A 27,446-nucleotide genomic window follows, 5' to 3' on the forward strand; every position below is an offset into this window, starting at 1 on the left:
GCGTGTTATACGCCGGGGCGTGTTATACGCCGATAAATACGGTAAGTAATAACAATAGCATTCTGCGTCGGTTAGGGAGAAGTGCATGTGTTGTCGTCCGCGGAACAGGTGTGTATATATGTATATGGGGGTCGGGGGCGTCTTGGTAGCGTGTGCAGGCGTGCCCAGGTACTTGAGGTGGCTGTTCGCCGTTGTGGTCTATGAGGTTGGGTCGGTGGGCAGTGGGTGCTTCTGTTTAATGTGTGGGTGGTCCGAAGTGTTATGGTCGTGTCCGTCCAGCTGGTTGTGTGTTAGGGCATCCTCAGCCGGGTGCTGCCCCTTGGTCTGGAAGGGGGGCCCACGTCAGAGGGGAGGTCCCGCATGTGTCTGTCTGTGGGGGGTAGAGGGTAGTCGGCTCTCTCTGGGTGCGTTGTTCGGGAGGGTAGGCCAATACACTTTGGTTGTGTGCGTCTGGGTCACCCTAAGGTGGAGTCAGAGCACCCTCTGGTGATCGTTCAGGGTCGGTATGTTGGTCTCTCTGTATGGGGTGGGTCGGTAACCGAGGAGCAGAGTTTGCAACAGTGAGATTGAATAGTAGAAAAGAGACCGCTGATTATGTCAATAAAGCAACAAATCCGTGCGGTATATATGTATGATAGGGTAAAAGCCCTGGTGTGAGTCCTGTGGGGTGAAGTTGAGGTTCAGGTAGTAGCTGTGGGATAGGGATCCACGAGAGGTGTCCGAGGCACAAACTCTGGAGCAGTTCCTGCGTTTCTTCCGAGTGGGCGCGTGGAGCCTGCTGGATGCACCACTGGAACAAGTGAGTTTGTGGGGAGGTTATGTAGTCCCAACGCCTCAGTGGCCTCCTGCATGTTGTGGACAATGTGTTTGCTGCCTCCCTTGTCTATGTGGAGGGTGCACCCTGGTCCCCAGTGATATCGGATTTGGTGTAGTCGCAGCAGAGCCGTGAATAGGCTCATGGTTACTCCTCCATGCCAGTGTACTGCCCGAGAGGTCTGGGTAGAAGGAGAGGGTCATCCCTTCAAATGGGGTATGTTGGCTGGCCTCTGGTGGGGCCTTTTTGTCCCTGGAGGACTGGAACTGGAGTATTAGATCCCCTGGGGCGGGGGGTGGGGCCTTTGCCGGTCACGGTGTGCGAAACAGTCCATCTAGGACAATTGCTTTTGCTGCCTTCGGGGTTAACAGCTCTGTGAGGAGTCTCCTGGCGAAGTGGGGGAGCTCAGCCTCTGGGATGGAGTCAGCGACTCCCCTGAGTTTCAGGTTTTTTCCGGCGGTGCTTGTCTTCTTGGGAGGCAAGTTGTTGCTCATGGAGCCAGGATTTTTGCTGTAGGTCTTGGACTACAATCTGGTTTGCGTGGCTATTGGAGGTGCCCTCCACTGCTCCCAGCCTGACTGTTATATTTTTAAGATAGTCTCTTAGCAAGGCCACATCGGCCGCAATTTTCATGTGGTGGTCCGCCATGAGCTCTCTGATGGTCTCCATAGTCACAAGGGTGGGAGCCTTCACGGGTGGTGCTGGCGGTGGGAGTGTTAGGGCCACTGTAAGGTGCCCCCCTTCTTCGTCAGACGACCCGTCTGAAAAATCTGAGCAGCCTCTGTGCAGGGACGCCATCTTGGCTCCTGCTGCATCGTGCGCCTGCCGCAATAACTCCCATATATCTATGCTCTGACGGGGTTTACGTGTTTCCCATTTTTGTTTTTGTGACCCATTTGGTCTGTGGGGTTCTCTTTGGGTTGCTTTGGGACAAGTTTGGCTTGGGTTCGGGTATTGCTAGCAGTATTTTGTCAGTTCGCTAATCCAGAGCTCAGCGTCCATGCGACGGTCCGCTTGAAACGCTAAGCTCTGCTTCCTTTTCTCGACCTTTTAATGAGCCAATAGGTGACTCTAAAGTAGCAAAAGTTTCTATATGAAGAAGATCACCAGCTCCACAATAAATTATACTGCCACTTCCACTGGCACTGAAGCTTCTTCTAACACAGCTAGTTCAAGCATTACAGTTTCTGTGTTATATGGTGGTAGACGCAAGGGATCAGTGAAACCAGTGGATTTATTTCCATTGCCAGGGTTACCCCCCATTTCATGTAGGCCCCCAAAGACCCAAGAAGCAACTAAGGGAGAACTCAGTAGAGATTTTGTTGGTGCCAACAGAGACAACCTTTACTGAAGAGGTAGAGCAGAGCACAGAACTGTCCCCAATGGTGGTGATGAACCTAGTGATTATATTGCACATTTCCCCACCAGTGGAGACATTTGTTTAAGTCTATACCTAAAGGAACTTCAATATGAACCAGATGAATTACAAGAGAAGGGTTCAGAGAAGAGAGGCAGCAGTTCACTATTTTCTGCACCTTCTGTGCACTTGTCTACTGGATCTTTGAGTATCTAAGTCCATCTCTATCTGCTGTTGAATCACCTCATTTAATGGAAGTTAGAGCATCATCTCCTACCAATGCCACAAGTAGCTCATCCAGTGAGATCATGATTATTAAAGCCACCACCTTTTTTCCTATTTGCATTTGTCAGCCAAGTATTAGTGTAGAAGCTAGTGTTGCAACAGCTTCTAATGGCTCCGATGATAAAACACCAGCATCTTCATCAGCCGCAAGGTACCTTCTTGCCAAAGGTAAGTTTGGCATCACTTTGAGAGCCTCCAAGAAGGGTGATATGCAAAGTGGAAATAGTGTGACAAGATGTGAGTAGGGGAGTGAAGTCATCTCCTTAGAGATGTCGCGAACATAAAATTTTCCGTTCGCGAATGGCGAACGCGAATTTCCACAAATGTTCGCGAACCGGGCGAACCGCCATAGACTTCAATAGGCAGGTGAATTTTAAAACCCACAGGGACTCTTTCTGGCCACAATAGTGATGGAAAAGTTGTTTCAAGGGGACTAACACCTGGACTGTGGCATGCCGGAGGGGGATCCATGGCAAAACTCCCATGGAAAATTACATAGTTGATGCAGAGTCTGGTTTTAATCCATAAAGGGCATAAATCACCTAACATTCCTAAATTGTTTGGAATAACTTGCTTTAAAACATCAGGTATGATGTTGTATCGATCAGGTAGAGTAAGGGTTACGCCCGCTTCACAGTGACAGACCAAACTCCCCGTTTAACGCGCCGCAAACAGTCCATTTGCACAAGCGCAAACTCCCCATTTGCACAAGGTTGGATACCAAGCTAGCCATGTCCTGTTCCTTGTCCTCACTGATGTCATTGAAGGTCTCTTCCTCCACCCAGCCACGTACAACACCAAGGGTCCCCAAAAGGTGACAACAAGCCCCCTGGGACGCCTGTTGTGTTTGGTCTTCCACCTCCTCAAAGCCACCTTCCTCCTCTGACTCCTCTTCTTCAGACTCCTCTCTCTGCGTTGCCTCTCTCTGCATTATTATAGGGTGTGTTAAGTAGTACTATTCTTATCAGTTTAATCCCTGTTACGTCCCCTATCAGGGGACGTGTATATGGCATCGATTTTAGGAACTGGGAGATGGAAAAAGATGCTTGGTCGGTCCTCCTACTTCAAATTTGGGGCACTGCGCGTGCAATCTAATGTGCCACCAGATAGGAGTGGTGTGTTAAGTAGTACTATTCTTATCAGTTTAATCCCTGTTACGTCCCCCTTATCTGGCCTTTTTTAGTCGAATGTATCGGCCATTGTTAGTCCCTTCGGGATCCATCTCTCATTCATCTTAATAAAGGTGAGGTAATGTAGACTTTTTTGACTTAGGCGACTTCTCTTCTCAGTGGCAATACCTCCTGCTGCACTGAAGGTCCTTTCTGACAGGACACTTGAAGCGGGGCAGGCCAGAAGTTCTATCGCAAATTGGGATAGCTCAGGCCACAGGTCAAGCCTGCACACCCAGTAGTCAAGGGGTTCATCGCTCCTCAGAGTGTCGATATCTGCAGTTAAGGCGAGGTAGTCTGCTACCTGTCAGTTGAGTCGTTCTCTGAGGGTGAACCCCAAAGGGCTGTGGCGATGCATAGGACTTAAAAAGCTCCGCAGGTCCTCCATCAACAACACGTCTGTTGAGCGTCCTGTCCTTGCCGGCGTGGTCGTGGGAGGAGGGGGATTACTTTTACCTCTTCCCCTGTTAGATTCCCGTTGTGCTGTGACATCACCCTTATACGCTGTCTAAAGCATACTTTTTAATTGATTTTGGAACTGCTGCATCCTTTCCGACTTGCCGTAATTCGGTAACATTTCAGGCACTTTCTGCTTATACCGGGGGTCTAGTAGCGTGGACACCCAGTACAGGTCGTTCTCCTTCAGCCTTTTTATACGAGGGTCCCTCAACAGGCACGACAGCATGAAAGACCCCATTTGCACAAGGTTGGATGCCGAGCTACTCATGTCCCGTTCCTCGTCCTCAGTGATCTCACTGAAGGTATGTTCTTCCCCCCAGCCACGTACAACACCACGGGTACCAGATAGGTGACAACGAGCACCCTGGGATGCCTGTTGTGGTTGGTCTTCCTCCTCCTCCTCAAAGCCACATTCCTCCTCTGACTCCTCTTCCTCACAATCCTCTTCCAGCGTTGCCGCAGGTCCAGCAAGTGATGCTGATAAGGCTGTTTCTGGTGGTGATGGTGACTACAACTCTTCCTCTTCCTCTTCACGCTCATCTACGGCCTGATCCAGCACTCTTTGCAGGGCACGCTCCAGGAAGAAAACAAATGGTATGATGTCGCTGAAGGTGCCTTGGGTGCGACTGACTAGGTTTGTCATCTCCTCAAAAGGACGCATGAGCCTACAGGCATTGCGCATGAGCGTCCAGTAACGTGGCAAAAAAATTCCCAGCTTCACAGAGGCTGTCCTAGCACCCCGGTCATACAAATAGTCGTTAACGGCTTTTTCTTGTTGGAGCAGGCGGTCGAACATTAGGAGTGTTGAATTCCAACGTGTCGGGCTGTCGCAAATCAAGCGCCTCACTGGCATGTTGTTTTGCCGCTGGATATCTGAAAAGTGTGCCATGGCCGTGTAGGAACGCCTGAAATGGCCACACACCTTCCTGGCCTGCTTCAGGACGTCCTGTAGCCTGGGTACTTATGCACAAAGCGTTGTACGATCAGATTACACACATGTGCCATGCACGGCACATGTGTCAACTTGCCCAAATTCAATACCACCAACAAATTTCTTCCGTTGTCACAAACCACTTTGCCGATCTCCAGTTGGTGCGGAGTCAGCCACTGATCCACCTGTGCGTTCAGGGCTGACAGGAGTGCTGGTCCGGTGTGACTCTCCGCTTTCAGGCAAGTCAACCCCAAGACGGCATGACACTGCCGTATCCGGAATGTGGAATAGTACCTGGGGAGCTGGGGGTGGTGCCGTTGATGTGGAGCAAGACGCAGCAGCAGAAGAGGACTCAGCCGAGGAGGTTATGGAAGAGGATGGAGTAGGAGGAGTAGAGGAGGTGGCAGCAGGCCTGCCTGCAAGTCGTGGCGGTGTCACCAACTCCTCTGCAGAACCACGCATTCCATGCTTGGCAGCCGTCAGCAGGTTTACCCAATGCGCAGTGTAGGTGATATACCTGCCCTGACCATGCTTTGCAGACCAGGTATCAGTGGTCAGATGGACCCTTGCCCCAACACTGTGTGCCAGATATGCCATTACTTCCTTTTGCACAATCGAGTACAGGTTGGGGATTGCCTTTTCTGCAAAGAAATTTCGGCCGGGTACCTTCAACTGCGGTGTCCCAATAGCTACAAATTTTTGGAATGCCTCAGACTCCACCAGCTTGTATGGTAAAAGCTGGCGGGCTAAGAGTTCAGACAAGCCAGCTGTCAGATGCCGGGCAAGGGGGTGACTTTGTGACATTGGCTTCTTACGCTCAAACATGTCCTTGACAGACACCTGACTGTGGACAGATGAGCAGGAACTGCTCAAGGCGAGAGACGGAGTGGCAGATGGTTGAGAGGGGGCAAGGAGGACAGCAGTGGTTGACGTGGCTGAAGATGCTGGGCCAGGAGGAGGATGGCGATTTTGTGTTTGTGTGCTGCTTGTACTCATGTGTTCATCCCATAGGTGTTTGTGATGTGCGATCATGTGCCTTCGCAAAGCAGTTGTACCTGGGTGGGTGTTGGACTTCCCACGACTCTTGGCACAGGTTGCAAATGGCATCGCTGTTGTCAGAGGCAGACACACAAAAAAGATGCCACACTGCTGAGCTCTGCAATGACGGCATTCTGGTGGTGGCAACAGCATGCGTTGATTGGCGTGCTGTCTGGCTGACCCCGGGTGCCGATGCATGCTGTCTGACTGTGCCACTAGCTCCTTGCGACGACCTCCCCCTGCTTCCAATTCGTCTCCTCCTCCTCTCTGTCTCCCCATCTGAACTTTCCCCCTGTTCTTCTTCTCTTCTAGTCGGCACCCACGTGACATCCACGGACGCATCATCATCAACCGCTTCACTTGTATCTGACAACTCAGCAAAGGAAGCAGCAGCGGGTACAACATCATCATCATCACACCGTACGTCCATTGTGTAATGCTGCCTGACTGAGACATATCCCTGTTATCTACATCCTCTGGCAATAATGGTTGTGCATCACTCATTTCTTCCAACTGAAGTGTAAATAACTCCTCTGACAGATCAAGTGAAGCGGCTGTAGTGCTAGTGTTGGTGGTGGCGGCAGGCGGGCGAGTGGTAACTTGAGAGGTGCCCGAAGCTAAGCTGGAGGAGGATGGTGCGTCAAGGTTCTGAGCGGAAGCTGTTGAAGATTGGGTGTCCTGTGTTAGCCAGTCCACTATGTCCTCAGAACTTTTCGAGTTCAGGGTACGTGGCCTCTGAACACTGGGCATTATTCTAGGGCCAAAGGGAATCACAGCACTACGACCATGACGGCCCCTACGGGATGGCCTGCCTCTGCCTGTCATTTATTTTTCGATTAGTGGTAATATGCGTGCAAGCTACTGTGACAACAGATATGAGTGGCACTGTGCACTGGCAGAAGTTGGCAGAGTAGACGCTGTAGGCCTGACACACACGCTTGCAGACAACTAACTGCTAGTCAATCTATTACAGTCCAAATTTTTTTTTTTTATGTACACTACTGTTACACCAGATATGAGTTGCACTGGTGTGACACTGTGCCCTGGCAGGCCCTGAAACGCACACGTGTGAAGGAAACTGACTGCTATTATTTCACAGTCAAATTTCTAGGTTTTTTTTTTAATGTACACTACTGTTACACCAGATATGAGTTGCACTGGTGTGAAACTGTGCCCTGGCAGGCCCTGAAACGCACACGTCTGAAGGAAACTGACTGCTATTATTTCACAGTCAAATTTCTATTTTTTTTTTTAATGTACCCTACTGTTACACCAGATATGAGTTGCACTGGTGTGGCACTGTGCCCTGGCCTTTTATATTTAAAAGAAGAAAAACTACCACAACAAGAGGACATAGTCTTAAATTAGAGGGACAAAGGTTTAAAAATAATATCAGGAAGTATTACTTTACTGAGAGGGTAGTGGATGCATGGAATAGCCTTCCAGCTGAAGTGGTAGAGGTTAACACAGTAAAGGAGTTTAAGCATGCATGGGATAGGCATAAGGCTATCCTAACTATAAGATAAGGTCAGAGACTAATTGTGACGGAACCAATCTCGCCACATTGTTTTGGAGGAGCCTGGTTGCCCGCCTGCTGCCTTTGGACTATGGCCCTGGGAGATTGGGCCCTTTAAAAACAGTATTCGGCCATACCAGAGTGTATGTCACTCATTCTGGCCCTTTAAATACAGTGGGGTCATTTGGTACTTGCCCTGTGTGAGCTGTGGTAACCCAGATAGCTATGCCATGGAGCCTATTCGTGTGATTAAAGACTTATGGCGATTAAACTGTATTCGGTTAGTCTGAGTGCCATTCACCTAATAATGTGCACTCAGACCTGAGCTATCTGGGGATATGTGAAATGTCTGTGTGTTATGTGTAAAATGTGACTTTATGTATTTTAAAGTGTTTTATGTCGTTTTGCAACCATGTGGTTAATGGAGTCTGCCTCTAGTCCTGGATAATTGGATTACTTCTCCAATTATCTCCAGGGCAGAAGGGAGGAAACCGGGATGCATTGTGGGGATGTTTTTTCTGCCAGCCAGGGGGAACAAAAGATACTTTTACTAACTTTTGAACCCCGGGTCTGATTCATGACATTTTTTAATATGTTGTTCCCCTGAATGGATTGATTGAGGATATGTATTTTTATGTGAATGTGATGTATGGTTTTAAAGTTATGAAAGTTGTGTAAAAGTATATTTTGAACTGTATGCATAATGGGATTATGTGTCACACTAAGGGGAGGGGATGTGTGGGATGTAACATCTATGTCATTGGTTATTTTATGCCTCCCCCTGGGTGTGGCCTGTATGTGTACTCATGTAATAAAAACCAGGCTGGGTGCCCCAGCACCTCAGACCACTGCTTGACCTTCAACACGGAGCCTTGTCTCGTTCTTGGGGGGATTCACTGTATGCTGTTGGAGATTGATTGCTAGGAGTGTAAGCTGATGTCTGCTTTTCCTATTCATCTGCTAGCAGCTGTTCGTGAGGTTCCAGCTTGGAGTGCTATCTTATTCCCTGGTATGCAGTTCGGGAGTTTAATGCATTCACCTATATCCAATTCGTGAGTTTTGATGTTCTGCAGTAGCTGTGCCTTTCTGAGAAAAGGGGATTATCGCCTAAACGGATTTTAACCCCTCATATGCTGAAACGGTCCGTTACACTAATGAAAGTATTTAGAAAATTGGGCAGACTAGATGGGCTGAATGGTTCTTATCTGCCGTCACATTCTATGTTTCTATGTTTCTATCATTGCATTTTCAGAACTCTTTAGTAAAATGCATCATTGCATTATCAGCACTCTTTTTTGTAAATGCATTGTTGCATTGTCAGCGCTCTTTTGTAAATTGCAATGTTGCATGTATAAACTTTCCTAAATGCTCACCACAGAAACCTCCTAAATATCACCTATTTGTTAGACAGAACATGCCATTCGTCACCACCAGTGGGGGAAGGTTTTAAAGAAACCCACGGCATACCCAGTAAGTCACCTTATGGAAGTGCTGTTTTTTGGGTCGTCAGGGATAAGAAGCTGAACCCTGGTTTGACCTCATTTATGCAGAGGACCACTGTCATCCCGTGAGGGAGAGAGTGGGGTTAGAGCCCCGTTTACTAAAGGGGTACCCAGGCTGGCGGCTCAGAGAGGTGGGTCTTCAGGGATAAGAGGCTGAACCCTGGCATGTATGCAATGGACTGCTCTCATCCCCTGAGGGAGCGATTGGATCTGACGCGCGGTCACGAAAGGGGGTACCCAGGCTGGCGACTCATAGAGATTGGTCTTCATGGATAAGAGGCTGAACCCTGGCTGGGCCTCAGGTACACCGTGGACTGCATTCATCCCCTAAGGGAGAGAGTAAGGTCAGACCCCCAGTCACTAAAGGGGTTTCCCAGGTTAGGATAAGAGGCTGAACTCTGGCATGTATGAAATGGACTGTTTTCATCCCCTGATGTAGCAATTGGGTCTGACCCCCCGTCACAAAAGGGGGTACCCAGGCTGGTGACTCATAGAGATGTGCTGTTGCTGGGTCTTCAGGGCTTAGAGGCTGAACCCTGGCAGGGACACATAAATACTGGCCTGGTGAGCATAGAAGAAAAATCTAGGCCTGCTTAAAGGGACACTATAGTCACCTGAACAACTTTAGCTTAATTAAGCAGTTTTGGTGTATAGAACATGCCCCTGCAGCCTCACTGCTCAATCCTCTGCCATTTAGGAGTTAAATCCCTTTGTTTATGAACCCTAGTCACACCTCCCTGCATGTGACTTGCACAGCCTTCCATTAACACTTCCTGTAAAGAGAGCCCTATTTAGGCTTTCTTTATTGCAAGTTCTGTTTAATTAAGATTTTCTTATCCCCTGCTATGTTAATAGCTTGCTAGACGCTGCAAGAGCCTCCTGTATGTGATTAAACTTCAATTTAGAGATTGAGATACAATTATTTAAGGTAAATTACATCTGTTTGAAAGTGAAACCAGTTTTTTTTTCATGCAGGCTCTGTCAGTCATAGCCAGGGGAGGTGTGGCTAGGGCTGCATAAACACAAACAAAGTGATTTAACTCCTAAATGACAGTGAATTGAGCAGTGAAATTGCAGGGGAATGATCTATACCAGTGATGGCGAACCTATGGCACGCGTGCCACAGGTGGCATGCCGTGCCCTCTCTGTGGGCACACGGCCACAGGTCTGCCATCACTGCAGAGTAGGCACCTGCCTGCCCGAAATGGCAGGCGCCTACTCTGCTTCCGTGTCGGGAGGCAGGGGGAGGGATCTGTGATGCTGATCCCCTGTCCTTCCGCGCGATGCTGTGTGGAGCGTTGCCGAGCGTTACCATGGCAACGCTCCACACAGCATCGCGCGGGAGGACAGGGGAGCTGCTTCACAGATCCCTCCCCCTGCCTCCCGACACGAAAGCACTGCCTGCCACCACCGGACCACCAGGGATGACGGTACCACCACCGGACCACCAGGGATGGCTGTGTCCTCCCCCCCCCACTTCATTAAAGGTAAGAAGGAGGGAGGGGGGGGGATATTGACACACAGAACCCCTACCCCCCCAGAAGTACCCTTACCCCTCCAGCACCACCCCTATCTCCCCAGCACCACCCCTAACCCCCCCCCAGCACTACCCCTACCCCCCACAGCACCCTACCCCCCACAGCACCACCCTACCCCCCACAGCACCACCCTACCCCCCCAGCAGCACCCTACCCCCCCAGAAGTACCCCTACCCCCCCAGCAGCACCCTACCCCCCCAGAAGTACCCCTACCACCCCAGCAGTACTCCTACTCCCCCACAGCAGTACCCCTACCACCCCCAGCAGTACCCCTACCCCCCATCAGTACCCCTACCCCCCCAGCAGTACCCCTACCCCCCAGCAGTACCCCTACCCCCAGAAGTACCCCTACCACCCCAGCAGTACTCCTACTCCCCCACAACAGTAACCCTACCCCCGCAGTACCCCTACCACCCCCCAGCAGTACCCCTACCCCCCCAGCAGTACCCCTACCCCTCCAGCAGTACCGCTACCCCCCCAGCAGTACCCCTACCCCCAGCAGTACCCCTACCCCCCAGAAGTACCCCTACCACCCAAGAAGTACCCCTACTCCCCCACAACAGTACCCCTACTCCCCCACAACAGTACCCCTACTCCCCCAGCACCCTTACCCCCCCAGCACCCTTACCCCCCCAGCACCCCTACCATCCCCCCAGCACCCCTACCCCCCCAGCAGTACCCCTACCCCCCCAGCAGTACCCCTACCCCCCAACAGTACCCATACCCCCCTACCACCATCAGCAGTACCCCTACCACCCCCAGCAGTACCCCTACCCCCCCACACAGCACCCCTACCCCCCCACACACAGTACCCCTACCCCCCCACATCACCCCTACCCCCCCACACACAGTACCCATACCCCGCCAGCAGTATCCCTACCCCCCAGCAATATCCCTACCCCCCAGCAGTATCCCTACCCCCCCCAGCAGTACCCATACCCCCCAGCAGTACCTTCCCCCCCAACAGTACCCCTACACCCCAACAGCACCCCTCTCACACACACATACAGCACCCCTACCTCACGCACAGCACCCGTCTCACACACACATACAGCACCCCTCACACACACACACACACAGCACCCCTCATACACACATACAACACCCACACACACGCACCCCCCACACACACACCCCCACACACACACACGCACCCCCCCCCACACACACACACACCCCCCCACACACACACATGCGCACCCCCCCACACACACACACGCACCCCCCCACACACACACACGCACCCCCCACACACACACGCACCCCCCCACACACACATACGCACCCCCACACACACACACACACGCACCCCCCACACCCCCCCACACGCACCCCCCCCCCACACACACACACGCACCCCCCCCCACACACACACACACACGCACCCCCCCCACACACACGCACTCCCCCCACACACACACGCAATTGCCGTGTTGGCACTTTAAGGAAAAAAAAGTTGGCATGTATTGCGGTTTGGGCACTCGGGCTCAAAAAGTTTCGCCATCACTGATCTATACACTAAAACTGCTTTATTTAGCTAAAGTAATTTAGGTGACTATAGTGTTTCTTTAACCCCTTAACGCCGTTACGGCATTCTATGCCGTCGCGGCTTTAAAGGCTTTAAAGCCGTTGCGGCAGCATAGAATGCCGTAACGGCTTTGAGCCCCTGGAGATCGGAGGTACTCACCTCCGCCGCGATCCTCTTCTGGAGGGCTGCCTGACAGCCCAGGCAGCCCTCCTCCGGCAAGTGAGGCCCCCCCTCTCAAAGAGCGATCACATGGCCCCCTATAGCTGGCTGTGGATCTGCCAGCACGGGGGCTGTCTGTAATATCAGACAGTCCCCCTGCTGGTAGGTAGTGTAAAAAAAAAAATATTAAACATGTTATAAAATAAATTAAATGCATTTTTATATATATAATATATGTGTATATATATAATATATAGAATATATATACATATTATATATATATATGTAACGTCATACGTAATGTATTTTAATATTAATATTGGTATATATATTAGTATTAAAATACACTTAGAATGACGTTACATATATATATAATATGTATATATATTATATATATAATAGATATATACACATATATTATATATATATATATACGTATAATTACAATAATAAATACAAATAATTAAATAAATAAATAAAATATTGAAACAAAATTTAAAATAAATTATATATTCATCTGTAATTTCATTCTAACTGTATTTTGTTATTAATATATATATATATATTGGTAACAAAATACACTTAGATTGGCATTCTATATATATATCTATCTATATATAAAATACAAATAACCGCAAATATATATATATAGATAAATACATATAATTACATAAAAGATTACATTAGTGTACACGTAGAATTTAAATACCTATAAATGCATATATATTAAAATTCTACGTGTATATTTAAGTAATTTTTTAACATAATTATGTCATTTGATGAATTTAAATTTGATTGACATGCCTGACAACACAGGGTGAAAGTGCAGAGAATTTAATTCGCAAGCACTTTATTTGACCCTGTAACTCTCCATGACACCATAAAACCTGTACATAGGGGGTACTGTTTTACTCGGGAGACTTCACTGAACTCAAATATTAGTGTTTAAAACTGGTAAATTGTATTACAACGATGATATTTTAAGTAAAAGTGAAATTTTTTGCATTTTTTACAAACAAACGCACTTTTATGGACTATTTTATTGTTGTAATATCTTTTACTGTTTTAAAACACTAATATTTGTGTTTAGTGAAGTCTCCTGAGAATAACAGTACCCCCCATGTACAGGTTTTATGGTGTTTTGGAAAGTTAGAGAATCACATATAAGGCTTGCATTTCATTTTTTTGACATTGAAATTTGCCAGATTATTATGTTGCCTTTGAGACCGTATGGTAGCCCAGGAATAAGAATTACCCCCATGATGGCATACCATTTGCAAAAGTAGACAACCCAAGTATTAGTTTTTTGCTTTTTTCACACAAAAACAAATTTGAACGCTAACTTTGGCCAGCGTTTGTGACTAAGTGGCTACTACAAAAGACTGAACATACCCCACGTTCAATACCTTGGGTTGTCTAATTTTTTTTAAATGGTATGCCATTATGGGGATAATTCTCATTCCTGGGCTACCACACCGTCTCAAAGGTAACATTACTAATCTGGCAAATTTCAATTTAAAAATGGAACGTTCTATATTTGACCCTGTAACTTTCCAAAACACCATAAAACCTGTTAATGGGGGGTACTGTTGTACTCGTGAGACATCGCTGATTACAAATATGTAAAAATAAAAAAAAAATATGCAAAACAGTATTATGACATTTACAGCTAAAATGTGAGGCGGAACTACAAAGTTTAAAAAAAAAATTATTTCTCACAGTTTTTTTTATTTTATTCATAATAAATTATGTTTCATATATAAATATTTGATATGAAATGAAAGCCCTGTTTCTCCTGAACAAAATTATATTTAATAAGTGTGGCTGCATTTAATATGAAAGAGGTGAATTACGGTTGAACAGACATATAGCGCAAATTCCAGTTTTTGTTTACGTTTTGTTTTGATCAGAACGTGTACTATTGACTCCGTCCTGAAGGGGTAAAGGACTGAGCCAAATGTACAAGTTGTGAACAAAACAAAACGTAAAGAAAACCTGGCATTTGCGCTATATGTCCGTCCAACCGTAATTCACCTCTTTCATATTAAATGCACCCCCTTATTATATATCATTTTATTCAGGGAGTGGGGTTAGAGCCCCGTTTACTAAAACAGGGCTTTCATTTAATATCAAATATTTAGCTATGAAACTTAATTTAATATGAAAAAAATGGGAGAAAATAAGAAATGTTGTTATTTTTTTAATTCTACATGACATTTTAACTGTCAATGTCATAATACTGTTTGCTTTTACTGCAATAAAAGACACATATTTGTATTCAGCAAAGTCTCACGTGTAAAACAGTACCCCCTATGTACAGGTTTTATTGTGTTTTGGGAAGTTACAGGGTCAAATATAGCACGATACATTTGAAATTAAAATTCGCCAGATTGGTTACGTTGCCAATACGTTTGGGACTGTATAGTAGCCCAGGAATAACATTTACTTAGTCACAAACACTGGCCAAAGTTAGCGTTGGTATTTGTTTGTGTGTGAAACATGCAAAAAACACACATTTTGGCCAGTGTTTGTGACTAAGTGGCTACTAAAAAAGACTGGACATACCCCGTTTGCAATACCTTCAGTTGTCTACTATTGCAAATGGTATGCCATCATAGGGGTAATTTTCATTCTTGGGCTACCATAGGGTCTCAAAGGCAACGTAACCAATCTGGCGAATTTTAATGTGAAAAAAATGAAACACAAGCCTTATATTTGACGCTGTAACTTTTGAAAACACCATAAAACCTGTACATGAGGGGTACTGTTGTACTCGGGAGACTTCGCTGAACACAAATATTTGTGTTTCAAAACAGTAAAAAGTATCGCAGCAATAATATCATCCGTGTAAGTGCTGTTTGTGCGTGAAAAATGCAAAAAACGTCACTTTTACTGACGATATAATCGTTGTAATACATTTTACTGTTTTGAAACACTAATATTTGTGTTCAGCGAAGTCTCCCGAGTAGAACAGTACCACCCTATGTACAGGTTTTATGGTGTCTTGGAAAGTTATAGGGTTAAATAAAGTGCTAGCAAATTAAAGTCCCTTTACTTTCGGCATGGGTTGTCAGGCAGGTCCCGCTAATTGTAATTAATTAAGATACCTAATTATGTAAAACTATTACATATATATGTGTAGAATTAATATATATATATATATATATATATATATATATATATATATATATGTATGTGTATATATATATATGTGTCTATATATACACTGTGTGCAGAATTATTAGGCAAATGAGTATTTTGACCACATCATCCTCTTTATGCATGTTGTCTTACTCCAAGCTGTATAGGCTCGAAAGCCTACTACCAATTAAGCATATTAGGTGATGTGCATCTCTGTAATGAGAAGGGGTGTGGTCTAATGATATCAACACCCTATATCAGGTGTGCACAATTATTAGGCAACTTCCTTTCCTTTGGCAAAATGGGTCAAAAGAAGGACTTGACAGGCTCAGAAAAGTCAAAAATAGTGAGATATCTTGCAGAGGGATGCAGCACTCTTAAAATTGCAAAGCTTCTGAAGCGTGATCATCGAACAATCAAGCGTTTCATTCAAAATAGTCAACAGGGTCGCAAGAAGCGTGTGGAGAAACCAAGGCGCAAAATAACTGCCCATGAACTGAGAAAAGTCAAGCGTGCAGCTGCCAAGATGCCACTTGCCACCAGTTTGGCCATATTTCAGAGCTGCAACATCACTGGAGTGCCCGAAAGCACAAGGTGTGCAATACTCAGAGACATGGCCAAGGTAAGAAAGGCTGAAAGACGACCACCACTGAACAAGACACACAAGCTGAAACGTCAAGACTGGGCCAAGAAATATCTCAAGATTTTTCTAAGGTTTTATGGACTGATGAAATGAGAGTGAGTCTTGATGGGCCAGATGGATGGATTGGTAAAGGGCAGAGAGCTCCAGTCCGACTCAGACGCCAGCAAGGTGGAGGTGGAGTACTGGTTTGGGCTGGTATCATCAAAGATGAGCTTGTGGGGCCTTTTCGGGTTGAGGATGGAGTCAAGCTCAACTCCGAGTTTCTGGAAGACACCTTCTTCAAGCAGTGGTACAGGAAGAAGTCTGCATCCTTCAAGAAAAACATGATTTTCATGCAGGACAATGCTCCATCACACGGTCCAAGTACTCCACAGCGTGGCTGGCAAGAAAGGGTATAAAAGAAGAAAATCTAATGACATGGCCTCCTTGTTCACCTGATCTGAACCCCATTGAGAACCTGTGGTCCATCATCAAATGTGAGATTTACAAGGAGGGAAAACAGTACACCTCTCTGAACAGTGTCTGGGAGGCTGTGGTTGCTGCTGCACACAATGTTGATGGTGAACAGATCAAAACACTGACAGAATCCATGGATGGCAGGCTTTTGAGTGTCCTTGCAAAGAAAGGTGGCTATATTGGTCACTGATTTGTTTTTGTTATGTTTTTGAATGTCAGAAATGTATATTTGTGAATGTTGAGATGTTATATTGGTTACACTGGTAAAAATAAATAATTGAAATGGGTATATATTTGTTTTTTGTTAAGTTGCCTAATAATTATGCACAGTAATAGTCTCCTGCACACACAGATATCCCCCTAAAATAGCTATAACTAAAAACAAACTAAAAACTACTTCCAAAAATATTCAGCTTTGATATTAATGAGTTTTTTGGGTTCATTGGGAACATGGTTGTTGTTCAATAATAAAATTAATCCTCAAAAATACAACTTGCCTAATAATTCTGCACTCCCTGTATATATAATTTTTTAAAAATATTTTTATTTATATATAGGTATATATATATAGTGATATATACGTATATATTTATGTATATAGATATATATATATTATTTCATTCTACGCGTATTTTGATATAAATATATATATATATATATTAATATCACAATACAGTTAGAACGAAATAACACACATCTATATATTTTTTAATTATTTATTTTTAATTATTTTTTTAATTTTATTTTTTTACGTATTTACATATTTTTTTTATATTATATAAATATTTATATAACAATAATTATATATATATATATTTAATCAGTATCAGTCTACATGTAATTTGATATTAATATATATATATATATATATTAATAGTAAAATACACCTAGACCGTGTATGTGTGTGTATGTATATGTGTATATATATACTTAGATCATATATATATATATGATATATATATATGATCTAAGTATATTATTTATTTTTTTTACACTTATTTTAATTATTTTTATTTTATTTCCAGCCAGCAGGGGGACTAACTGTCATTACAGTTAGTCCCCCTGCTGGCAATGCAGCAGGCAGCTAACTCGGCCATGTGATTGTGAGGTCCTTGCATATATCGCAAGGACCTCACTCTCACATGGCCGGAGGGGGCCCCCAGGAGGAAGGACGTGCCGCGGGGGGCTCCCTGGGAGTCCCCCCCAACCGCGATCACCGGCGTGGGATCGCCGGCGTCCGGGTAAGTAACAAAAAACCGGAGGGCGTATTATTACGCCCGGCGGCGTTTAGAGACGCTTAAAATAGGGCGTAATAGTACGCCCTCCGGTCTTAAAGGGTTAAGTACACTACTTTCAAACTGCTGTGAAGGACAGGAAAAAAAGACTGCCTGTTGGGGAGGGGATCAATCTATTTATACCTATTTCAGAGTTCTATTTCACGTCCTTTCTGCTGTGAGGGGAGGAGCTAACCCATGAGTAAATGCTGCCATGTTTGATCATAAAAACATATATAGTGCAAAACTGTGGTTTAAAATGTGATGAGATGTGGTCAGAATGGACTTATTATTATTATTATAAATGATAATATGCTTTTTCCCTACTATTGGGAAATGGAACTATATTTGTGACATATTTACAGACGCATGAGGATAATATATATTTAGTGTCAGTTATATATGGCAATTCATCAATGAAATATTTCCCCTTTTTAAGGTGTTTAAAATGTATTTTGTTTATCTTTGTATTTTTGTAACCTACGTAATTAAAAAGTAACTATATAATGAATCCAGTCTTCTAATTTTATTTAGAGTGTTTGTCTTTAATACATTTGTACCAAGCTTTTATATATATATTATTTTAAGAGTTACAAAAATACAAAAACACATGTGGATAAAATGTGGTGTTTAGTGAATAACCTGGTCCAACTAATTTGCTACAATTCAATATTTAGTGAATTAGTGATCCAGAGGAAGGCGAAAAAACTTGGACATACAATGGGTAAAATATCCAAGTAAAAGATTTCTTCCTGACCCCATATTAAGGCGATCGGTTACAAATCTGTCCCTGGATCTGTATTCAATCTATTTCGTATGAATCATTTACTCCATACATTACCATCCTCTTCAGATCCTGTTTAGGTCCATGCAGCAGATTATCCAGAAGGTTTTGGTTTGTTCTGATGAGTTCCTGTTTACCCTGTAGTCCCAGCTCCACACTGACTGGCTTTAGATTGTTCAAACTCTTGTTAGATACTCTCAGATTATTATGATGCATGATGACATCACTGCTTAGTGGTATCTGTATAAAGTAAATAGGCACATCAATGTCTTGGGTTTATTTATCCTCAATAGTTGTCTATAACCACAAATTGTATATAAAAATAGGTCTGTACAATATTGTGTTTTTTTTTATTTTTTTATTTTGTTTTTATTTTTCAGTGACAATTTGATAAAAAATTACTCTAATTGTTTTAAATGGTTTGGGAGAGGAACACTGCTAAACGTATTCAAAGACAAATAGCTTTAACTATCCAAACATAAACCAAAGATAATCATCTATAATGTCTGCCTGCTGTGGGACTTCTATACAGTAAAATATGTATTTATCAAGAAGCTCTACGTGAATCTGCCCTTTACTAATTTTGACTGACAGCTTATCTAATTCACAAGACTTTCAGCTAATATCATGTGAAACAGTGTGTATTAAATACATATATATTTTAGGATTATTCACTAAAGCGAGAACCATTACACCATTAAAAAACATCCGTTACTTATGTTAAAACTTTTATTACATTTATAACAATGATAGACAGTGTGCTAAGATGGAGGCGCCCAGTTCCAGGGTAAATTTAAAAACAGTGGATTTCTACATTTAATGCTATTTTTCCTCACAAAACATCCAAATCAGCGCTCCTTTTTGTCTGGTGTGCCCATGTCTGTGAATGTAGGTGGATTGAGTGCTGCGTGAATGTTGATATCTTGAGTACTGTGTGAATGTAGATGGACTGTGTACTGTGTGTAACTATAAAACGATTGTGTGCTGTGTATGACTGTAGAAAGATTGTGTAATGTGTGTGAATGTAGACAGACTGTACACTGTAACGAAATGAGCTCTACCTATGCAGAGGGGTCCCAAGGAATTAGGATCCGTCCCGCTGGTGGAGGTACACCTAGTTGGACCCTCCAGGGGTGTCCTGGGGCATAACCCCTATTTGAAAGAAAGTAAATATACTCAGGGAAGTTGGAAAAATCCAACCTATCTGAGTATGCGCTGGAATATTGAATTCGTAAACGTAATAGATATATGTACTATTGTCTGTACTCAGTAAAGGTAATAGTAGATAGCTTAGGAATATGTATAGAAACACTGTGATATAGTGCAATCCAGCCTTAGTGGCTTACCTCCAAAGTATCTCAGTGACATATACTATCTTACTATGCTCCTAAGTGACGACTGACTAGAGACTTTAATAAACAATGTATGGTCAAGTCTAGTTGCTCTGAGCTTGTAAGGTAGGTCACTAAGAGACTGGTCGCTGAAATCCTCCTGAATAATTGTAATGTGCTGTGTGAGTATTGATGGCATAATGAGGGATTGCTGCCTGTATGTGCACATCATATACCACAAAAAACAGCCATTTCCAGAAAAGCGACTGAATGGGACAAATATCTGCTAATCGCTAGGATAGTGTATATAAAGCACTTTTCATCTATTTGCTAGGAAACTAGCGCTACACAAGTTTCACTGTATCCAAAAGTCCAAATGTGCAACTAGACTAGGTCTGGACTAGGTCTGGAAGTCCAAGATATGCAGTTGCTTGATAATTTGGTGGAACTGCTTAACAGCAATGATCCACCTAGCAAGCAACTAGCTGCATTTACCAACTTAAAACCAAAAAGTAAATTCACTCCCTACATTCCGGAGTTTAAATATATTGACCTTTTCGTGGAACTCTCGTGTAATGAAATTGAATCCTTAGGACATGAGATACAGTCTAACTTTCATCCAAAAAAATTGAACTCTGTTTAGAATAGAGCACTAAACAAACTCAAAAGAAATGAGAAGATTATCATTAAACCATCTGATAAAGGTGGGAATTTGGTAATTCTTGATAGCACGGAATATGTCCAAATGGTACATAGGATATTAGATGACAGAAACACCTATGTAGCACTCTCGACAGATTCAACACACAAATTTCTAGTTGAACTGAAAAATATCCTTTACCAAGCACTACAAAACAAGCTAATAAATATGGACGAATATAAATTTATGTTTAACAAAAAACCTACGATAGCTACTTTCTATTCACTGCCTAAAATACACAAGCAACAGGAAATAATAACTGGGAGACCAATAGTCTCAGGCAGGAATAACCTAACACAAAACTGTAGCATCTATGTAGAACATATTTTACGTGATCTGGTCAAGAACATTCCTTCCTACCTGAGGGACACGAAACAGACTTTGAAAATTTTGAATAACTTGACATTATCAACAGATGCAAAACTATGCAGCCTCAATGTAGAGGGACTATATAGTTCTATTCCCCACTTGATAGGCATTAAGAATGTTTAATGGTTCCTTCAGACAAGAGACCTGTCCCTGAAAGATCATAACGAGTTCGTGCTGCAGCTTCTACAATTCATTCTAACGCACAACTATTTCCTATTTGAAGGTACCTACTGTAAGGAAACCAAGTGTATTTAAACCTCAATCGGTAGTTTCCTCCCGGACCACCAGAGCCTAGTGAACATAGCCCTCCGTTCGGTAGTAATGGTAGACGAATCCCCGTGGAATTTCAATAGTGTCCCTGGATAATTCCCTCAGTAAGACACACGAACTCCCAAACAGCATACGTAGACAGAAGAAGGGTACAAAGTTGAACTGAAGATTTATTGACAAGTTGTAAGGAAACCAAGTGTATTTAAACCTCGATCTGTAGTTTCCTCCCGAACCACCAGAGCCTAGTGAACCTAGCCCTCCGTTCGGTAGTTAAGGTAGACGAATCCCCATGTAATTTCAATAGTGTCCCTGGATAATTCCCTCAGTAAGACACACGAACTCCCAAACAGCATACGTATCTCCGCTGGTAAAAAAAGGTAAAAATCCCCAAATCCCCCAGTAACCAGGCGAAGCACAGTACAGGGAGTCAACTGACAATTTTTTTAAAAATCAGGCTCAAGGAGTCAACTGCCAACATGAAACAAGGGATTACAAACTGTCACCCCAACGCCAAACAGGGGAATTCCTTCACACCTACTACCACCAGGTGAGGGGGATTGCTATGGGGACGACATGTGCCCCCTCATATGCAAACCTCTGCAAAACATTGTATTCAGCCCAAGATACATGGAATATCATAGTCACATCAAACTATGGAAGCGCTATATAGATGATGTGCTAATTGTGTGGACTGGCTCAAACACAATGTTTGACAACTTCATAGGGGCACTGAACAATAATGATCTGAATCTTAAATTGACACACGAGGTAGGCGGAGACAAAATTAACTTTCTGGACCTGACCCTGCAAACCACACATGAAAACAATTGTGTCTCTACGACTCTCTTCAGGAAACCTACAGCTACGAACAACCTGTTAAACTGGGAGAGTCACCATTCTATCCCACTTAAAAGAGATTCCTATAGGTCAATATCTTCGTGTTAGACGAAATTGTTCCACTCTTGACGAATTTAAACTCAAAGCCAAGTCACTAAGATCTCAGTTTAAAATGAAAGGCTACTTGAATAAATGCCTAAAATCAGCATACCATAGAGCACTGTTGACTGAGCGAGAAACCCTGTTGGACGACCACTCTAGAGATGACTTGACTCAAAGTACCATTAGATGCATTGGCACCTATGATGCAGGATGGAACCCAGTAAAACACATCCTAGAAAGATACTGGCCTTTCATCTATCAAGACCAACATCTCAAAGAGGTTTTGACTCCACATGTGTCAATGACAGCTAGAAGAGGCCGCAACCTGAAAGATCTACTGGTACCCAGCCACCTCTCACTTCCAACAGCAGAGAGTACGTGGCTTAAATCACCAGCAACAGGTACCTTTCAATGCGGCCGCTGTAAGGCATGCAAGTATATTAGGAGAAAATCCAAGACTTTTACTAATTCAACTAATACCCTTACACATACTGTCAATACCTTTTTCAATTGCCAAACCTCAGGACTAATTTATCTCCTTACCTGCAGCTGCAACCTCAAATATGTAGGCAAGACTTTCAGACCTTTTAAGAATCGAATCCTGGAACATGTCAACTCAGTAAACCCTTCCAGACAGACCGACACAGTTATTTCACGACATCTTAAACTGAAACATGAAGGCTCAGCACAGGGTCTACGCTTCAACGGAATCGAGAAAATTAAACTGGGACCGAGAAAGGGAGACATTGACGTTAAACTGTTGCAGAGGGAGAGCTTTTGGATTTACACTCTAAAAACTCTTCCCCCCTCAGGACTTAATGAAGGCTTTTCTTACACATCCTTCATCTGAGAAACTCCTGAAGCTAAATTGATGGATATCCACTGTGATAGTCCTTACATGGCTTCTAGAGTTTACACTCCGTCCCTTAAACTCCCTAAGACTTCTCCCTTCTCCCCCTCAGACCTCATCCAACCTATCTCTAGCACGCTAACTAAATAGCTAACAACGTATCAATCTGTATATATATATATATATATATATATATATAAAAAATCCTTTGTAAATACTGTACATTTCAAAATTTAGTTCATAGCTTTTAATATAGTTGGACAATTCACCAAAAGGTAACACTATTAGCAGTAACTTATAAGGCTATTCACAACGGCCATAATTTGAAGGAGTATCTTTTCGACATCTCCTCAATAAATCAAAAGCTAAGCTGTAACCAATAGAGTGCCGTTCCCACAAGACCCAACGACTTTAAGGGTCATGTTCTGACTCCTTTAGGGAAATATTCAATCAATATTGGACTCTTATTAGAGCAACATATCATTGCCAAACATAAGATGTACGCCGCAACTAATTAGCAAAGAGAAATCACTCTAGCCAAAAATACATGGCAGTTGAGCCGACATCTTAACACTAGTTTAGCAATTTGCCCATCCTAGTCCCTTACCAACCACCCAAATATATGTCTCTATATCAACCATTAAGTTTACAGGTTCCAAAAGACTTCAGCAGATCCTAAGTACTGGCACTATAAATCTGTCTACTGTTTCTAACTTGAACATCTTTTTGTATTCTTACATTCTTTCCTACCCTTAAAAGATAAGGTAATACAACATAGCCAGCAGGACTGCACCTCAGAGTCTAAACTAAAACTTAAACATTAACTATTAAATATTACTAGAAGGATTTCACATACCCAGGATGGACATTAGGAACGGGGACAGCATTAAACATAGGCTAACGGTTCTAATTTCGACACTGAAGATAGACACTGCTTAATGCAAACATAAACAAGGTACTTAAATAATAAATGAATAGTTCCCCAAGAGGCATATTTCCTCACACTGTACATTTACCCTCTCTCAGTAAGGTCTATCTGAGTGTCACAAGACCTCTTAGTAAGATATATATCCGTCGGAATAACCTTGCCTTCTGATACAAAACAATACATTCATCTATGCTCTAATGTATCCTTTACAAGTTCATTGCTACAGTGAAAATACTATGGAGTTTTACACCAATCACAAGCTCTGAGCACAATTAATCGAAGGGTTAACATGAACCGAAAATGACGTCAGCTTTTGACTGACGTGATTGGTAGACACCATTTAGCTCATTTGAATAATTTATACACGGAAATGTTGGCGCCGAACTCCTTCAGATTCTGGTCCCTGATAGGACAAAATAGAACAAGGTGTTACCTGCATACATTTAAAAGGAGACTAGGAATCAGTCTCCCGTCAGCCCTGATGAAGGTGCATCATGGCAAGCACCGAAACGCGCTTCGGGCTCCAAGCTCTCCTCACTCTCTCTCACTAGGGCTACCTATCACTCTGTGCAGGCAACCAACATCCTAAGTATGGTTCTGCACATAGTCACTTTAACTTTCCTTTCCTACTTTGTACCTCCTAACTGGTCACTACCTTCCTGACTAGGCTGACTTACTTTGACATTAGTTCAATCTGGGACTTAACTACTTACTGCTGGTTGCATACTATCTGTGGTTTTCAACTGTTTAGTGGCTTAGATAATGCACCATCATTAAAACGGTGCATTACCCATTCCTTACAGGTGCCTTATATACACTATCCTAGCGATTAGCAGATATTTGTCCCATTCAGTCGCTTTTCTGGAAATGGCTGTTTTTTGTGGTATATGATGTGCACATACAGGCAGTAATCCCTCATTATGCCATCAATACTCACACAGCACATTACAATTATTCAGGAGGATTTCAGCGACCAGTCTCTTAGTGACCTACCTTACAAGCTCAGAGCAACTAGACTTGACCATACATTGTTTATTAAAGTCTCTAGTCAGTCGTCACTTAGGAGCATAGTAAGATAGTATATGTCACTGAGATACTTTGGAGGTAAGCCACTAAGGCTGGATTGCACTATATCACAGTGTTTCTATACATATTTCTAAGCTATCTACTATTACCTTTACTGAGTACAGACAATAGTACATATATCTATTACTATTACGAATTCAATATTCCAGCGCATACTCAGATAGGTTGGATTTATAGACTGTACATTGTGTGTGCACACTATTCTCTTTTGTCTGCATTGTGTGTGAATGTAGAAAAATTGTATACTGTGTGTCAATGTAGGCAGCCTGTGTACTGTGTGTGAATGTAGATGAACTGTGTGCTGTGTGTGAATGTAGACAGACTGTGTCCATTTAAGTGAGCAGTGAACTTGGTATCTGGAAGTCACATGGGATCCCACATAACACCTATGGTGTTGTCAATATTAGGTATAAGATCTCTGCCATCAGTGGCACACATCTCTCTTGCTCGCACCCACTAGTGACTGCTGGCATTAACATGGAGTTACAGTAGGCAATGGGCCAGATGCCTGGTACCTCCAAAAAGCATTTTTGTTTTAAAATTTCAAGGCTCCTGCTAGATGTAATTTCACACCTGCTGGCCAATGTTTCTAAAGTACATAGTCCTCATAGAGTCTGGCTTGTAACTGACTGAGCATTTTTTGAATTTTGTGTGATTTTATTTGTTTATTTATTTTACAACATCGGTTCTTCCTGAAAGGCAACTGTTGAGGTATAGGCAATGTTTTGCTAATTAATTGATTTGCATTTAAATAGGTTGTAATAGGAGAGTGTGGGCCAATGCATAAACCCAAACAGTGACTCAGTGCTATGTTTCTATGAGGAATTGAGGAATAAGAAATCCCTGTTGAATATTGACATAACTGAACTATATGCTAGAAGGCAAGCTAAGCTGGAAAATAACAGTAATTAATGGATGGCAAGACGGTATGAACAGCAGTGCTCCCTTGTGTACACGTTGCCTAGAGGCCCCAGAGTATTAGCAACATGAGGCTCTGACACACCACAGAATAAGGTTTATTACTTTTATTCTACTTTTATTCTATGCAGTCCTCGTTTAAAGAGTTCTCCACAATGCCATCTATGACAGAACGTAGGAAATTTATTTATTGGAATGAAGAGCGGTGCTGGATTATGCCACTGTCCATCTAGATAGACATGTTTTGTATTTGTACTTCTCTACAAGCCACAGCACTCAGCATATACAGCACAGTACACTACAGTGTGGAAGAACAGGACAAATGGCACGTTTACCAAGTTTTATTACGTTAGCTAAGGTAGACATTATTGGTAGAATAAAAATAATTTTTATATGGAAAGTTTATCACAAAGCACAGATAGCCGCCCTGAGTTTTTTTGTGTAGTGACGTTTATGTGCAGAATAGATTAGGTGGGCATAGGGAATGCCTGTAAACTAGGAGAGCAGTTTACTGAAAAGGGAAAGGGAATGGAATATACTTCCATAGACGATGTGATAACTTGTGAACATATGATCTGCTGTGGGACTAATAGTGCCACAAAAGACATTACACAATTCAGCTTCACATCCCAGTGCTGTACACATTTAGATTTGCGATTCTGAATCACATGCTCATATCCAAGAAGCACAACTTTATCTTGGACATCAACGTATTTTTTCACTGGCTTGAAGGATTTCAGGATTAAAGGACTTCACTGGCTGAATAAACCATTTATGCGTACTCCTACCATATCTACACTACAACTGGCATAAATCACTAAGCCGTGACATATCCGTACGTGTCATCTTCGAAGCGCAACCACAAGTGTGTGTAACAAGTGCTGCAGCTTTAATTGAAGAACAAGTATAAGTATATGTTTACAGTTAAAATAATTTACATGTTTTCCCAGTCCACTTGACATGTGCTTGGAACTCACTATTGGTACCTGAACACCACATAGCATTTACAATTTTGAAATATGTTTTCCTAGAACACGCAAAAAATGAAAAAAAAAATCACAGGTTATCATGGTTATTTATTTTTTTTTTTTTATATATATAACTTGGCAAAGGGAGTGTTTAATAAAATGTTACTATTTTGCTTGGAAACTATAAGCCTAAATATATTTTGCCATGATGCTGAAAAGCATATGTGAAGGCTCACTCTTTTTAGATCTTTAATAAGCTGTATTCGATTTATAGCAGAACTCCCCCACTGTGCCCATCAGTATGATCGGCAGGTGCTAACCTTATTATCTATGTAAATGACTTATGATGTAACATCAAACAGATGTTTCACTTATAATCTAGTTTATCAGATAAGAATCCAGATCTGTGCTGTGTTCATAATAAGTATCTCAACAGTCCCTTTGAAACAGCATGTTGTTAATCCATGTAATTTCATGTCTTTTTCATCCTTAT

General features: G+C 43.1%; 1 protein-coding gene across 1 annotated transcript in view; it reads left to right on the top strand.

Annotated features, from left to right (window-relative positions):
• The window catches only part of PPEF1 (protein phosphatase with EF-hand domain 1), a 132,674-nt gene that overhangs the window by 31,550 nt on the left and 73,678 nt on the right, over positions 1-27,446 (top strand). The gene's annotated exons all lie outside the window — the stretch shown is intronic.

Source organism: Pelobates fuscus, chromosome 1, assembly GCF_036172605.1.
Source record: "Pelobates fuscus isolate aPelFus1 chromosome 1, aPelFus1.pri, whole genome shotgun sequence".
Classification (NCBI taxonomy): Eukaryota; Metazoa; Chordata; class Amphibia; order Anura; family Pelobatidae; genus Pelobates; species Pelobates fuscus.